This window comes from Peromyscus eremicus, chromosome 1, assembly GCF_949786415.1.
Source record: "Peromyscus eremicus chromosome 1, PerEre_H2_v1, whole genome shotgun sequence".
Lineage (NCBI taxonomy): Eukaryota > Metazoa > Chordata > Mammalia > Rodentia > Cricetidae > Peromyscus > Peromyscus eremicus.
In genome coordinates, this window is record NC_081416.1 from 146,102,104 (window position 1) to 146,119,278 (window position 17,175).

Consider the following 17,175-nt stretch of genomic DNA (forward strand, 5'->3'; position numbering starts at 1 on the left):
GGCAGATGAAGGCAGAGCTCTGTGAGTTTGAGGCCAAGCTGGGCTACAAAGTGAGTTCCAGGAAAGGCACCAAAGCTATACAGAGAAACCCTGTCTCAAAAAAAAAAAAAAAAAAGATATTGCAACATTCTGACTATGAGTCTTAATTAGAATTCCATCCCCTCCCACAGGTACATGTGCCATTAGATTCTGACTGGACACAGTATATTGGGGATAAAACTATCTTCAGAAAGGAGAAACAGGAAATGAATTATAGACTATGGAGGACATTATGGTGCCAAGTGATATTCAAGTGACTGGAGCTAACTCATTGGACATCTACAGCAGGCAGTGAGATATGCACCTCAGAATATGCAGAACTTAGAAAAGATCCCCAGGGACAGAATCTGGAGTAAGGATTCATGACAGTCTAGAGGCAGGAACAGAGCAAGCCTTGGCAGATGGAGGTGGGCTTGATAGCAAAAATAAAATAAGAAGCAGAAGTTTGAAGTAACACTGAAGCCTTAAAAATCTTCATCAGTGATTACATGAGTGACCTCACTCTGGGTCCTTAAGCGTCATCAGTGTGTGACTGTCACAGAAAGGATAATGAGTGATGTCAACAGAATAAGATAAAGAGGACCAAGTGCTTAGAGGGAAAATGCATACCAGAAAGTTTGCTACATTTAAAAATGTGCTATTGTCAAGTCAGGGGTAACACTGAAAGTTTATTTTTCTATCTAGTTTTCTCCACTTTACTCCTTTTAAAAAATGTGGGATTTAGTTTTAATAATATGTAAGAGTTAAATTTTCTTAGAAGACTACTCAAAAGATCTGTGTGGAAATGTTATCAAAAAAGATGAAACAGCACAATATTTTAAAACTTTTAGTAAATTTGTTTTTTTTTTCTCTAGGAAACAAACAAAAAAAAATGTGAGTTGTTCTCTTTCCAGAACTATCTAAATGCACAGATGAGCCTAGGAGGGCGTGGTGAGAGGTCCATGAGCCAGGTTCTCAGCCTGCATCTGCCAGGCATGGCTTGTCACCGAGGTTTTGGTTAACTGGAAGACAGGATAAACCCACTTTTGATTTTAATTTCATAATTAGGTAACTATACTCTGAAATATCAGGCATTCACATATGGAAAAAGTCAGCACACAAGAAGTCACAAAATAATGTTTTTATCCATGAAATATTTTCTAGACAGTTGTCCATTTTTCTTCCTGTATTTACTTTTATACTGAGGTTAAACCAAAGTTTTCATACTTCAAAGTGAATCAATTATAGATAGCTTCACATAGTTTAGCTTATGGATGAAATACATGAAAGTCTTTCTATGAGCTTATAAGATGATGGGAGTTTTCCATGAAGATAAGTTGCTAAATTCTGATTTAAATTGAAATTGAAATTTTTGATAATTCTACTAATCATAAAAGCAGTTTACCTTCACTCACTTAATGATCCCTCAACCTATATTGAATACTCTTTCTGATGAATAGAGCAGTACAAAGGGACATGATACAGGGAGGAGATAGACAAAGAATGAAGCAAATTAAATTTATGTACATTGTGTCAAATAGTAATAATTTCACAGAAGATGAATAAAGCCAAGGAGGAAGGTAGGTTTGTAGGAATGTGAAAAACAGATTGAAAAGGCACTTTCCAAAGACAGGAAAATACACATGTGCTGAGGAAATAACTATTGTGACTGTCTCTTGAAAACCATGGAAGACAGAACAGAAAGCAGATGTCAAAACAGCCTTTGCCTGATGGGGGAAGGGAGCTAGTGTAGACAAAAGAGAGTGTGCCCAGGAGAGTCAGTAGGGAGTAAGGAGCTCACCTAGGACACTGGGTGATCATGGGGAACTGAGGACAAGTTGGAATGGCATCTGTACTCTGAGAAGTATAGGTCAACAATTAACCATCAAAATATAACAAAATCAGATGACTAGATTCTAAAGACAAGGTATAAACTATTCTTTGATGAGGCTTTGGGATATATTAGCACTCAAAGGTTCTTGTTGCCAAACCTGATGACTTCCATTGATCCCTGGATCCCCCACTGTGGAAGGAGAAAGCTAACTCTCGTCATTTTCCTTCTGCCACCACACTCGTGCCATGATATGTATATGGAAACATGCACACACATCAACATACAAAAACGCATAGACTTACAAGCAAACTAATAAATACAGGGGAAAATAATTAGAATACTTTGGGAAAAGATGAAGTTATCTTTTGACAAAGATGAAGTGATCTCCCCACGAAGGATTCCTTCACTTGGAATAAATTTTTTGGTTTTTATGCACAACTCACAGAAGCAGGATCAAAGACTCAAAAGTCAATTCCTTTTGAACAAAGCAGACACTGCTGGGCTTTATGAAACCATCACAAATTACCTCTAACTTGTTCACTCCATTTTCACAGACTGGCCTGTTATAGCATGTATAATGCCTATTATAAATCATGCTAAACACAAGAAACACTTCTATACATGCCTGTGTGGATAATCCCCTGAAACTGAAAGTTGAAAGTCAGTTTTAGTTTCTTGTTACAGAATCATGTCTCAAAGGAAAGCACATGTTGTACACCTTGCATAAACTATCTTCAGTGCCCTTCATCTCTGAATTCTTAGTTTACAATAAATGATGTCTCTGAAAATTCATGTCTGGCAAAATTTCAATATCCTTTAGCTCACTGTCTTTCTGGAAGACATTTGGCTGATGCTCTTATACACAGAACCTGTTGTGGATGCTGAACCTCTGCTTTTAGTTCCATAAATATGTCATTTAACCTCCTTACCTTTTAAAGATAGAAATAAATTGTTCCCTGGACTTTTTCACCTACTGAAACATCTATTGGTGAGATAATGTCTACAAAACAGAGTGACTGTCTCACCAAAAAGCAGTTTGCTCCATTTTGACCCTGAAGCTGAAAATGAAACAGATAAAAACAGAGATGGGGGATGAAGGCAAGTGTCTGTGATTTCCCAGAGATGAGGAATGGGTGCAGAGGGCTATGACTTCACACAGATGAGGATGGGAACAGAGGTCTATGATTTAACAGAGATGGGGAATGGAAGCAGATGTCTGTGATTTCATAGAGGTGGTAATGGAAGAAGTCTATGACTTCACAGAGATGTGATTTGGAAGCAAAAGTCAATGATTTCACAGAGATAGGGGACTGTAGCAGAAATCTATGACTTCAGAGAAATATGGGAATGGAAGCAGAAGTTTATGATATCACAGAGATGGGAGAATCAAAGCTGAGATCTATATCTTCATAGAGATGGGGATAGAAGAAAAGTCTATGACTTCACAGAGATGACAATAGGGAGTAGATGTCTGTAACTTTGCAGAGGTAGGGATGGAAGAAGTCTCTGACTTCACAGAGATGGGGGATTGCATGCAGATGTTTGTGACTTCACTGAGATGGAGATGAAGTTTGATTTCACAGAGGTAGGGAATGTAAGCATGTTGGAGATTTGCTTCAGCAGGGGTTTTCAGGCTTATTCTTTTCTCATTATACTGTACCATTCTGTATTTATAAACTGAACTTTTGCCTTTAATGGCCTCAGGCTCTGGATCTGAACTCTAGGCATTTCATCCTTGGGATCATGTGTGTCTAGTAAATCTCTAACATTCCTGTTCTTGGTGTAATTAGGAAGGCACAACGGAATTCTTAGTTTTGCTGTGGCAAGAATTTTTTCTGAAGAATTATTTAATTTAGAGAAGCTAACATTGTACACATTTTTATCCTTTACAAAAGTCCCCACAAAATTTCTTAAAAGGAAAGGCATTAATAGTGAAAATCATTAAAAATACAAGTAAAAAGATGCTGGAAAAGTGTGGTCTGCAATATCGAAATGGTAACTTTGTTAATCAACAATGTTCGCCATGCTGTCCACGCCATCTCCCCCTTTTTACTCTTTAATTTAGATGTCTGGGAATCCCATTGAAGAGATCTAATAGAGCTTGTCAGTCTTTGGAGGATGACTGGGGGGAGGAAGAGAAAAATGAGCACAAGGGCTAGGATAATGCCCAGATTGATAATGACCAGAAGGTTTCTCCTGTCATAAAGGAATTTAAGGAATTTATAAATCTTTCTACCACAGGAGAAGCTGAGAGAGACTGTAATTTAGCCTGGCTAATTGCAGTCATTTGACAACATGCGGGCTGTAAATCCATGGAGAAATCAGAATTATTCCGTACACCCCAAAGACGAGTCTGGACTTGAAGCCATGTAATTCCTGAGGAGTTACAGGGGAGAGGAGTGACACAAGTCTATTTAAAATATAAATGGCAAGAGGTGGGATGTCTAACCTTGATGTTTTGAATTTGATTTCCTGTGAACAAGACTGCTTCCTTTAGAGAATTAACCCTATCTTCAAGCTTTTTATCTATCTGTCCCTGTGTAACTAAGTCCAAAGTGTTAGAATTCCAAGCCATTCCCCCAGCTACATGACCGCACATGTTCTGTCCAGTAACCAAGCAAGATGCTTAGTCATCCTAGGACATTCTAACCTATGCAATCCATGCACTGCGTGATCATGTAATCTATGCACATGCATGGCATAGCTATGTAAGCCCATATGTACACGTGCAGGGGTGGGGGAACCTACAAAATCGGCTTCCAGCTATTCCTTCCCTCTCTTCCTGCATGGTCATTCCATAGGCCTATGCATACCCTTTCTATTCCCTTCCCTTAATAAGCTCTTATAGTGGTTTTTTGTTTTGTTTTGTTTTGTTTTGTTTTGTTTTTGTTTTTGTTTTTTTGTGCCTCATGGCTTCTCTTGCACAGTAAACAGCACCACTTAATAAATAACACAAAGATATTTTTAGATAGTTGATTAACATGGTCAGTGCTATGTACCTATTGTATTAAAGCAGTTGTAGATGCAGTAACAGTTCCTGTAATACTAATGACTGCAGTGATGCCCAAAATTAAAGCAGCAATAAATCATTTAGGCCTACTAAGAGCATTAGTGAGTTCTTCTATGCCATGAACACCAAGATCATTATTAGCTAAGATTAACTGGCAAAAGTACATATGAAGGCTGTCTGACTACAATACAAGTATTGGGATCATAAGAAGAATTTATACTGGGAGGATGACAGGGTTGCAGCCATCTTAGAGAAGGGTCAGACAGGGGGCAGCAGGCCTTTGGACAAATTATTCTAAAAAACCCACCAGAGGATGTGCTGACCCTCTGCCCCTAGACCCAGACAATTAGGAGCTACACAAAAATGAGTTCCAGACATTTCCTGCCATAACCTAAAGGATATGATATAGCATAACTGCCATACTAAACAAAACACCAGGTATGTCCCATGGGATGTTTTCTGCTCTTATAGATTGTATACCATAACTGTCAGAGGGAATGAGTTTCCTGCAGATAAAAATGGGATGTGTAACTATCAGAGGAAATGGGTCTACTGGTGATATAGATGCAAGGACATAAACTACTAGAGGATATAGCAATTTTCTTGCAGCTGCAACTCTCCAATCAGTTCAAACCAAGCGTCTCTAACCTGAAGTAAGCACCAGTCCTGAGCTTGTAACTATATAGAGTTGGAATTCTCCTAGACCCCAGACCCTAACCACTGTAAAAATCCTATCCTGTTACTGCTCGGGGTCCCTCTCACTCCACTGCTCTGATGGATGGACAAGGGGCCTGAGTTTAAACTCTCGAATTAAAGACTCTACTTTCGCATTCGGATCGGTCTCTTAGTGGTCTTTGGGGACATCAGACTTTTGGATGCAACAATGCAATTTGTAATAATGCATTTTTCACAAGAAACAATAGGAACACCCTCAGGTGCAAAAGTGATATTAATCCTACCAAAGGGCCCACTTTCAGAAGAGCAAAAGGAATAAGAACACAGGCATGTATACCATAAACCTCTGGATCTTTATAAGTAGGACTCTTTAAGCAAACAAAGTTAGTTGCTGCCAGTAATCAATGAAGATCAGGCTGTAGAACGTTAGTTCCTGCAGTGAGGAATACAGGAGCAGGCCAGCCAGATGAATATCATTTATCAATGACTGTAGATTTAGGTATAAAAGAATCATTTCAACCAGGCAGCCGTGGCGCACTCCTTTAATCCCAGCACTCAGGAGGCTGAGGCAGGCAGATCTCTGCGAGTTCGAGACCAGCCTGGTGTACAGAGTGATATCCAGGAAAGGCACAAAAACTACACAGAGAAACCCTGTCTCAAAAAACCAAAGAGAGAGAGAGAGAGAGAGAGAAAGAGAGAGAGAGAGAGAGAGAGAGAGAGAGAGAGAATCATTCCAATTAAAAATACTTTTGTTATGCTTCAAATAGGATCTATAATTATAATTATAAACTGGACTGGAAATCGACTATTCAAATATTTTTAAATTTGTATTTTGTGGTGAGAAATAAATACCCTTTTTTGGAAATCCACAGAAGAACCGGGGAGGAACCCAGAGGTCCTGCTTACATGATCCCACGTGGTTTCTAATATTTTTTAATCTTTACAGGGTGGTGAATCTGTAGGAGGTGAAGAGATCGTGGTTACTAGATCTGAACTATTTCCCACAGAGTTAAAGTTTAGAATCCAAAGATCACGCCCCTTAGGGGGAAGTAGGGAGTCAGCCACCAGAGCTCGTGGTGACAGTGAAAGGCAACCTGGGGTGGGGGGTAATCATTCTTTGTTGAAAAGCATAAAGGGACTATATCAGCATATCTGTAATAAGAAATACTATGAAAGGTTTTTTGCCAAATAAAGATGCTGCCTTCTCCTCTCATAAGCTTAATATCATTAGTAACAACTTTTATCTTTTGAAAGTCCCATGTAGTTGGATGAAAAAAAGGAGGGTCAGGAGCATAATGCTCAATAAGGATCGGCAGCCGGACGTTAGAGGAAAAACAGTACCTGAGCAGCGATGATTGCAAGCACAGCAACGAAAAGGCTGTCTGCTGAGGAAGTACTTGTTGTCGTACCATACCCCGAGCACGGTCAGCGACATTTTTTGGTTGGCCCCAGGTTGGAGGGGGCTGATTCTTGTTGACCACGCGAGTGACGGTTCCTAGGAATTCGACCTCTCAGACTGAGACGTTGGAGCTATGGAGCAAGCTGTGATACAGAGGGATCATGCTGGCTGGGCAGCTGAGTAGCTGTGAGCAGTGGACTATTTTGTAGAGAGGCTTCTTCATAAGTGAGCCTCAGAAGCCGGAACCGGGAAGGTTGAAATGTTGGCTAGGGGAAGTTTATACCATGAGGTCGAATTAGGTGGTCTGTATCCAAATGGGTGAATCAGCATCCTGTGGGAAAACACAAGCATATCCTCTTCCCGTCAATAGATCTTCCCACTTAACCTATGTTTTTGTTGTTGTCGTTTGTTTCATTTTCCAAGCCCCAGTGACAAAGCATCAGAGTTTGACCTTTAACATCAATATTTAAGTGATTAATCACGAACATGGCATGTTGCAAAAGATGATGGGAAGAGCTGTATTTGAATTTCCCTTCTTGTAATTTTATAATTTGAATTTGTAATGTTTGATGGGACCTTTCTACAATGGCCTGACCCTGGGGGTTATAAGGAATGCCTGTGGTGTGGGAGATGTGAGAAGTATTGCAAAAAGATTTGAAGGTTTTTGATGGATAAGCAGGAGCATTTTCTGTCTTTAATGCTCTTGGCATGGCAGGGTATGAAAAGCTAAAAAACAAATGTTGTATAATGTCTTTAGAGGCCTCTCTCCCATACGGGCAGAAGCAACAATGATATGAGAAAAGTGTCAACACACACGTACAGAAGACAACTTTTCAAATGAAGGAGAATGGGTGACATCCATTTGCCAAAAGTCATTGTGGCATAGCCCCCTAGGATTTACCCCCAGAGGGAGGCTATTAAGATGAGCAGGACAAGTACCACAATCTCTAATTGCAGATAAATTAAATTGACCAAGTCATTTTGATGGTATAGATTATGGCTTGCCTTAGCAGTTTCTACAGCCCTAAGAACAAGTTACTTGGTGTGAAGATCAGCGAGATGATTGCCATCATGAATAGGTCCTGGCAAGGTGGGATGGACTCTGACATAACTCACAAAGAAAGGGGGATTTCTTTTACAAATTTGGTTCTGTAATTTATGTAGTAAAGTAAAAATAGTAGTACCTCTAGCTGGTAAGGGTGCAGTTTCAATATGAAAGAACAACCTAACCACATGTTGAGAGTCTGTGTAAAGATTAAAAGAGGATTCCTTTTAACTGAGTAAAAACAAAAATAATAGCTATAAGTTTAACCTTTTGTGCAGAGGACTCAGTGGGCCATTGTCCATTTTGCACTAACCATAAAACTTCCCCATATGGAGAAAAATATTTTAGGCAAACCTGGAGTATGGTGTCCTGTCATGCATAAAACTTTTGAGGTGTGCAGCATTAAAAATGGAGGCTACTGACAGAAGCCCTAGAATTGCAGAGAGAATTATCCTCTGAATTCTTTATTTTTAAAGCACAAAGCGTTCATCTTCTTGTATCATATTGTTGATCAATAATGGCACCTATACACTTATTTATGTATCAAGAGTTTGTGGTTATTCCTGTTACTTTTAATGAATCCATAAGTGATTGCACATGATTTTAAAGAAGGGACTACTCTAACACACGTTCTGCAAGATCTTCTGCCCATGAATCTGGCAATGTTCAAGAATGGCTCTAAACTGTTAGACCCTTTCATATTACACAAGGTACCCAGGAATGAACCCATGACCTTGCACATGGTAGGTGAACTTTTTTATATTGCTCCCTAACCCACCCTCATCTTCCTTCTTAAAGTCAAAGCATCCATAGTATTACTAATGTACCTCTTCACAAATGACTTCATCATTCTTTTCTGGTCATTGACAGAGTTCATAGAGTTTTGATATTTTATGACTGTATAATATTTGAGCATTTAAAAACCATCATATACATCAGTAAACAAGAACATGAGACCTACAATTTCTCTCTGGGTTATTTCTAGTGTACAACACAGTATAATATTATATAACTGATTTCCTTTTTTGTGAAAGGATAAAAGTATATGCATAATAATTTCTTTAGATTGTATTGGCCTCTTTTGGTTTCGTAGCCCTAAGGCCATAAAAGTTCTTATAGCTGTTAGTATGTGTTATAAAATTGTTCCCCAAAGGGACCATAACTATTTCCTATTCCTAACAGTAATTATAGTCTGTGCCTCTCTAATTCCCAAAGTCCTGTCAATTGCTAATCTTTAGGGCTGTTAAATAGCCCCTGCTAACTAATTTAATACACAGTGATACTTCACAAGTAATGTTGTGTAAATATTTTATATTGTGCATGTTGAGTTGCTAAGGGTACCTATAAAACGAGAAAGCCTGTGATAGTGTGGAAATCTGTATGCAAATATTTTCAAATGCTTCCCGGGGGTACAGCAGATACCTCAAAACAGTGGTAAAGCATGTAATGCAGTGCTTTTGTGACATAAACAAGTTCACTCCAATATTAATAATGTTGGCCAAATGAAAGATGAGTTGTGAAAGAGGTTACCAAATTATTATTCTTCTAATTTCAAATCCATCATAGTTTTTGTTGTGGTTTTTTTTTTTTTTTTTTTGGATAAGGGAATAGAGCTTTTTTATTATTGGAATAACAAGAACCATAAAAATAAAGAATGGATAAAACTATAGTTGATCATGAAAGTATGAAAGTATGAATCCCTAAGTGAAGCTCCATGACTTCAGAGTGGCCATTCCAACCCTAAGGAATTTGACTGATATGTGTAGAGTTTGGAAGTGGGTAAGTGTTTGACTGGCTTCCTTAAAACGTGTTATGGTTTTTGTATGTGTGAATTCATTATAATTAAGTGATTTTATTAGAATAAATATATAGCTTCACTTAGATATGTATGTTATCTAGATTATTTCAGTTTTATACTAAGAGAGACAATGTTAAATGTGTAAGGAAAACAATTTATTTCTTCAAAATTAATGCATGCAATGGGATAAACTGAAAAAAAGATGTATAACAATTTTCATGAAATTGGGGGAACACTTTCTATTTTCAGTTATAAATTTCATAGAAGCTATTAGCATTTTTTGTTTGTTTAAAGATATTAATTATATATTGAGAAAAATATGTTTTTTCTTATTTTCTGGATTTTTTTATTATAGATGTGTGATCAATTTGTTAATCTTCTGAATGTATTTCAATGATTGTTTTGTTTTCTACTGTGTTCTTATAGCTGATACAATACCCAGAATAGTCACGTGTCTTAACACAACAAAATTTTATTTTCCTATAGATCTGGAAGCCAGAGATCTGAAGTCAATGTGTTATCAGAGCACTTTCCTGGAGTCCGGAGTTCTGGAGTCAGTGTATTTAGGGGGATATATCCTTCTAGTCATTTGGGGGGAGACTCTTTCTAGCTCCTGGTGTCACCAGACTTATAGAAGCCATCCTGTCTGCACCCCTTTTTCAAGTGCAGAACACTTCTGTGTGAACTGTTTTGTAAAGTGTATGAAGTGTGGACACAACTGATACTGTTCCACGTACATCTCTGTGTTTAAGTCGCTTTTGTCTTCTCTTCTCTTCTCTTCTCTTCTCTTCTCTTCTCTTCATTTCTCTTCTCTTCTCTTCTCTAGTAACACCAGTCACTGAACACAGGCTCATCCTAAATCCAGGAAAGCTACATTTTTAGATCCTTTGCTCATTTAATAGTCAGTCATTGTTCCTAAATTATGTACAATACTGGTGTCTAGATGAGCATGCATACATGAGGAAGAGCTTGTTTACACTCGTAGTGAAATGCTGATTTTTAGCAGTTAAATCAACCTTGGGTTTTTTGTTTGTTTTTTTGTGTTTTTTTTTCTTGGTTTTTTGAGACAGGGTTTCTCTGTGTAGCTTTGTGCCTTTCCTGGAACTCACTCTGTAGTCCAGGCTGGCCTTGAACTCACAGAGATCCACCTGCCTCTGCCTCCCGAGTGCTGGGATTAAAGGCGTGCACCACCACCGCCCAGCTCTCAACCTTGTTTTCTCTGAATAAAATGTCCCTAGTCATGATGTACTATTATGAGTCTCCTTCCTTGGGATCATTGGCCATGGATCCATGAGGGTAGAGGGAGAAGCAGGAAACAAGATTTAGACAGTTGTGATAGCTTTCCTGAAGATGACTTCAGTGAGACAACATAACTTTATTCCAGAGTATAAGAAATATATAATATTGAGAAGCCTGGGAACAAACGTCAATTTGCATTAAGTGGCATGATCCTATCTATCATAATGCTGGGTTAGTGGCTGCACAACCCTGTAAAAGTAGTTAGAGCATGTTACTTAATTACCATGTGGTCAGCAGGGGGAAAATGTTTGCAGAGAACTATGTCAAGGGTCATCCATGAGATTAATCAGGCATCCGGGTCTACAGATATCCTCCAGATAAGGGTAGGTAAAGAGCAGGCAGCCTTTGCTGGAGAGGTAGTCAGTCCTTCATGTGGCTGATCTTGGAGAAAACTGCCAGGCCATGGTAGACTGCAACCTCTGACCAGCAGGAACTCCCAACACACCATTGAATTTAAATATAACTGGATTCCCTTAGAAAGAGTATTTGCATCTAAGTTTATATAGAATATTGGTTGACAGCCTTGTGTTAGAGTGATATCTTTCTCTGGTTTGGGCATCAAGGGAAACCTGATATCATAATAAATCAGGATAGGTTCTGTCACCTGTGATTTCTAAATTGGTTTAGAGACTGCCCCAGTCCTTTCTATATTTCCCTCAATACTTCTGTTTCTTTAAAAGCTTGAAGCTGAGCAGTGCATGCCATCACTAGAGATGCCTTTATAAACTAGTCTTACCACTAAAATCCAAAGCTGTCTTTCTGTTCTTAATTTTCTACATTTTGTGGGTCTGTTGTTGATGTTGGTTTTTAATAAAGTTTCTGAGAGCTAAGCACTGCCTGGCACATGGCACAGTCAGGTCATAGGCATTGCTTTCCTAGATGGGGGATTTCCAGGCTGTGAATTCACACCTCCATGGGCCTGTTATCACTTGGCAGCTCAGGATGGCCATGCTTAGTTATCTGAAGCTCCTTCTCTGTGAAGTCTCCTACCATGTGCTCTGCTGTGGAAACTCCACCCTATACCAGCTACCAGGGACTCTCATTGGTCTCCTCATCAGAGGAAAGGTACTGCTCAAAACTTGATTGGTCAGATGAGGATCTACTAAATAATTTAAGAACACAATCCAGTGATGACTTGGCTTTCATCTACCAGACCTCAGGAATCTGAGACTTCTTACAGTGCCTAGGAAATAAATGATTTTTAGAACATGAATGTGGACTTATGAAGCAAATGTTGGCTTTGGGCCAGAAAACTTGTCTCCTCTGTACATGTAGCAGAAGGGCAATTTGTGTTCTCTTGTCTGGAATCTGGGCATCTTGAACACAGCCCACTGGCTTCCCCTCTGTTTCCAAAGCACCTACTGTTTTTATTATATTTATTTTACCTATCACATTCTGTAATTTTTGGATGCTAGTTTTACTCCCTGAATAATTTGCTGCTTGAGATATTTTATTTGCTTTGACACTTAGCTCAGTGATTCACAGCGTAAATAATAATAAAATAAATAATGAACAAACAAATCATTCTTTGTTGCCAAGACGTAGACTCTGCCCATCAAGGAAAAGCAAAGAGAAAACAAACAAACAAGCAAACCAAGAAAACATCTACAGAAACACTGGAGAATCCCTCAGTGATAGACACTGGTGTCCTTCAGCACAAGTGTAGATAAATTCCATCTCAATTGAATGATAATCCCTACAAACCACATGATAAAGTAATAGCACACTAGAGTCAGTATTGGGAAGCTGATGCCCTGTAAACCTGCACTTTAAAATATAAATCTAAATGATTTTGGTTGATGTGTGGTGATTTTATCTCCTAGAGATCATCTAAGATGAGATATATGAAAGGAACAGCGTTACCTTCAACAGCATGTGGTTCAGGACCTCAGTTCTCACAACTTTGTCTGTTCATACATTGTAGCAGGACAGGTAGATTCAGGCAGCAGCTTAACTGACACAGAAAATAAAACTAAATAAATAAATGTATTAGCACTATTAACTTTATTTTTCTCCTAAAATTACTGGCTTATGGCTGAAATACAGATGATATGTTTATGGGAATTTCAACTTATGTATGTTTTCAGTGTAAACACAACATAGAAAAATGAATCCTCCTGAATAATGACTGTTCTTATGTATCTAAGAAAAATGGAAATTAATGTATTCTAAATGTTAAAAAAAACATGGGATAAATGAATCAGATAAACATAAATTAGAATGATAGCTGTTGTGATTAAATCATTGGAACTTAATTGAACAGGATGATACACATATCTTTAATCCTAGCACTCGGGAGACAGAGACAGGCTTGTAATTTCCAGCAAGCTCATTGGTTTACCACAGTGTAGTTCAAGCCAGTTCTTGGTTCTGTTGTTTTCCTTTTCTTGTTAGAGTGCACAGAAACAAAGGACAAGCAGGGAAGAATAGGATCATGTTTCTTTGGTCTAGAGGATGCTATTAAAAGTAAGGTCTATAAGAAATTTCAAAACTCTGCCATAAAACATCTAGGACTGATCCTCACTTTCAGCTAAGTGGCTGAATATAAAATCAACATACAAAAATCAGTAGCTCTTCAATATACCAAAAACAAACATGGGATAAATGAAATCAGAGTAATATTCCCATTCACAATAGTCTTAAACCAACCAAAACACTAGAACAAACTAAATAAAGTAAATGTAGACTTCTACAATGAAAACTTTAATTCTCTGAAGAAAGAAATGGAGGAATACTGAAAATTGAAAGAATTCCCCATGCTAATAGATTGGTAGAGTGAAATACTGTGAAATTGGCCACCCGATCAAAAGAAACTTATAGGTGTAGTGCAATCCATGTCAATATCCTTAGACATTAGGAATGAAAATATTTTGGGATTTCATTTACACTCATCAGAATAGCTAAGATTAAGAAAACAAATGATAACAAATCCTGACAAGGATGTGGGAAATAAAACCTTCATGTACTGTTTGTGGGACTCTATTCTACTGCAGAGATACCTACTCATCTGTGGTAATATATTGTGTACCCTAATAAATTTGCCTAAAAATCAGAGAACAGAACAAGCCACTAGATAAAAAACAGAGGCTAGGCAGTGATGGCACATGCCTTTAATCCTAGCACTCAGGAGGCAGAGATCTGTCTGGATCTCTGTGAATTCAAATCCACCCTGGACTACATGAGATTGACTCAGCCTAAGAGGGAAACAGAGCCAGGCAGTGGTGGCACACACTGCTAATCCCAATATTTGAGGAGCATACCCACCATTAATCCCAGCACTAGAAAAAGTGATGGCTTAGCAGGGAAAGGTATATAAGGGGTGAGAGACAGGAACTGAAGGCTTTTCAGGCTGAGGAGTCCTAGAGGTAAGATGTTACAGTGGCCTGTTTCTTTGTCTCTCTGATCTTTCAGCCTTTACCCCAATATCTTGTTTGGGGTTCTTTATTAAAAGACCATTTTAAAATTCATGCAACACTCATCCATGTTCATTGCTGCCCTATAAACAATATGTAGGAAATGGAGGTAGCCTAAATGCCCATTATCTGGTGAATGCGTAATAAAACCATAATTCATATACACAACAGAATTTTATTTAGCTATAAGGGAAAATTAAAATGAAAAATTTGCAGGTAAATGGATGGAGCTGCAAACAATCATTGAGTGAGGTAACACAAACATAGAAAGACAAATACTACATCTTCCTTTCTCTCATCTGTAGATCCAACGTTTGCATTTAAACGTCAAGTTTTGCCCACGTACTGTTGGTAGTGCTTTGGACTTAGCTAAGTAAGATGTTCCCAAAGGTAGAATTTTGTATTTAATGAGAGACCTCAAATCATTGAACACTAATGAAATAATGTGCTGGAAAGTATGTTGTTTCCTAATATCAAGTCAATTGTGACCAGAGTGCTGTGTTGAGTCAAATTTTTAAGTGATACATATGCCAATTTCTCTCCCTGGTATAGCTCTTAGCAACGTTCATGGGTAAAAGTTTTAAATGCAAAATCATAGTAATTTTACAAGTGTTTCTAGTTTAAAACTTTTTATAATTGCTTGTGCTGGATGACCTAGAATAGGGTGTAAGTGGACTCTGTTCACTGTATGAAGCACCAGGTTTTAATAGCACCAGGGTCTCTTGACTAAAGAAATTATTTTTATTCTATAAAAGGGGTTAAAGAATCTAGGGTGATAGAGAAGAACATTTCTGGTAAGTATGAGGCCCTGAGTTCAGTCAACCAAAGCCTACATTAAAAAAGCTATAGCCAGGCATGGAGGTAAAGGATTTTAAACTCAGCACTGGGTAGACGGAGACAGACAGATCACAGTGTCTCATTCAGGAGACCATTCTAGCCAATTTAGTGAACTCCAGCTATTTAGAGACCCTCACTGAAATACTATTTGCTTTTGCAGTTCCTGAAGAACAATAGCTGAGGTTGGTCTCCTGCCTCTGGTCAAGCATGTCCACAGTACACTCATGGGCACAGAAACACGCACATACACCCATAAAGTAGATGAGAATTAATGTGTCAGTGACTGAACTCTGTCCCCAAAGGTACAAGTTCTTCCTGTATTTATTCCCTAGATCTTCAATATGCCATTTTTAATCAACCCAATGGTTGCAGGATGACAGCTGACCTCCCACAGCTCAGGAGAATTTGCATCAGTATGCTTTCTGTAACATGTGAGGGCCATTTTGTATGCCAAATGATGAACAGTTAAACAAAAATGTGCATGTTTCTGTGAAGGTGTTTTCTTGATGTTATTAATGTCTACAATCAATTAACTTTATTGAGTATAAATTGGATTGTCTGAGTGGCTGCACCATTACTGAAGGGTCTCAAGAACAGTTAGGGGATGCCCTGAAGAGAAGTAAATTATACCTGTGGAGAGTGGATTCATCTCCTGACACAGGGGCTCCAATTGCCTGTCCTGAGTATCTTTCCCATAGACATTTAACTTTCCTAGAAAACTCAAATTGTATAATCCAAACATTTGCAACACATCTTTACTTGTGTGTTTTTATGGTTCTGCCATCTTTCTTTTGTTAAACTTGATTTGATCCATTGTATTTATCTTCCCATCAGGAATAAAAACTTTACCAAATGCATCCACACAAAATGTCTTTTCTTTCTAGCCTGGGTAGAATTAACCATGTGTTTCTTCCCGTGGTAACTTTTATTAAAAATAAAGGAGTTTCCATTTATTGACAGGATTACACAGAGTGGAGGAGAACAGAAAAAGAATAAATGTAGAGTTTTAAATAGTTAATTAAAAAGGAAAGAATGCCACAAACATAAACATTCCTCCCTCACACTCAGGGGTGTAAAATTATGCAATGCAAAGTTTATTAATCCATGAACAGGATTGGATAGGGATCCACAATCTCTCTCAGCATACTAATAAGATTTTGGATGAGGTTCATAGCTCATTGGACCTTCAGCTGCATCAGCATTAAAAATAAAGAATCTGAAAAAAGTGATCTCAGCTTGATCTAGCCTGTTCTGGGATATAAGCTTAATTGTGTCCTCTGTAAACTCATTGAAATTAAACCCTTTCTTATACCCAGCTCATAGTCTTCCCTCTATATTACAGACCCTTTCCTGCTCTAGAGATTAAACCACACTTCAACATTTCTAAGCCCACAGCATCATACTTACATTGTTACCATTTTTGTCTTTAAATGACATATCTTCTTATCCCTACTAGACCATCCTTTTGAGTAGATAACAATATCATAGTCAATGGGATATGTGCAAGACTCAAGTTAGTGTCTATAATAGAGTGAGCTTCTAGTGAGCTTTTTTTAAAGATTTATTTATTTATTATGTATACAGTATTCTACCTGCATGTATGCTTCCACACTAAAAGAGGACACAAGATACCATTGTAGATGGTTGTGAGCCATCATGTGGTTGCTGGAGATCGAACTTAGGATCTCTGGAAGAGCAGCCAGTGCTCTTAACCTCGGAGCCTTCTCTCCAGCCCACCTGGTAGCTTCTTAATCTTAGTTAAATTTCTTCAACTATATTCTCATTTTATTGTTTGTGAGTTGTTTATTGAAAAATTGGTAATAAATCAATCTTTTCATTCTGGGATA

General features: G+C 38.1%; 1 long non-coding RNA gene across 1 annotated transcript in view; it reads right to left on the reverse strand.

Moving 5' to 3' along the window:
- LOC131919523 (uncharacterized) overlaps nt 1–17,175 on the reverse strand; it is an 88,470-nt gene that overhangs the window by 6,156 nt on the left and 65,139 nt on the right. Inside the window, exons 3-5 of the long non-coding RNA XR_009381275.1 lie at nt 12,942–13,032; nt 6,879–7,267; nt 6,390–6,493 (exon numbers count right to left, since the gene is read on the reverse strand). This is a non-coding gene — a long non-coding RNA (uncharacterized LOC131919523). The remainder of the gene's footprint in view (nt 1–6,389; nt 6,494–6,878; nt 7,268–12,941; nt 13,033–17,175) is intronic.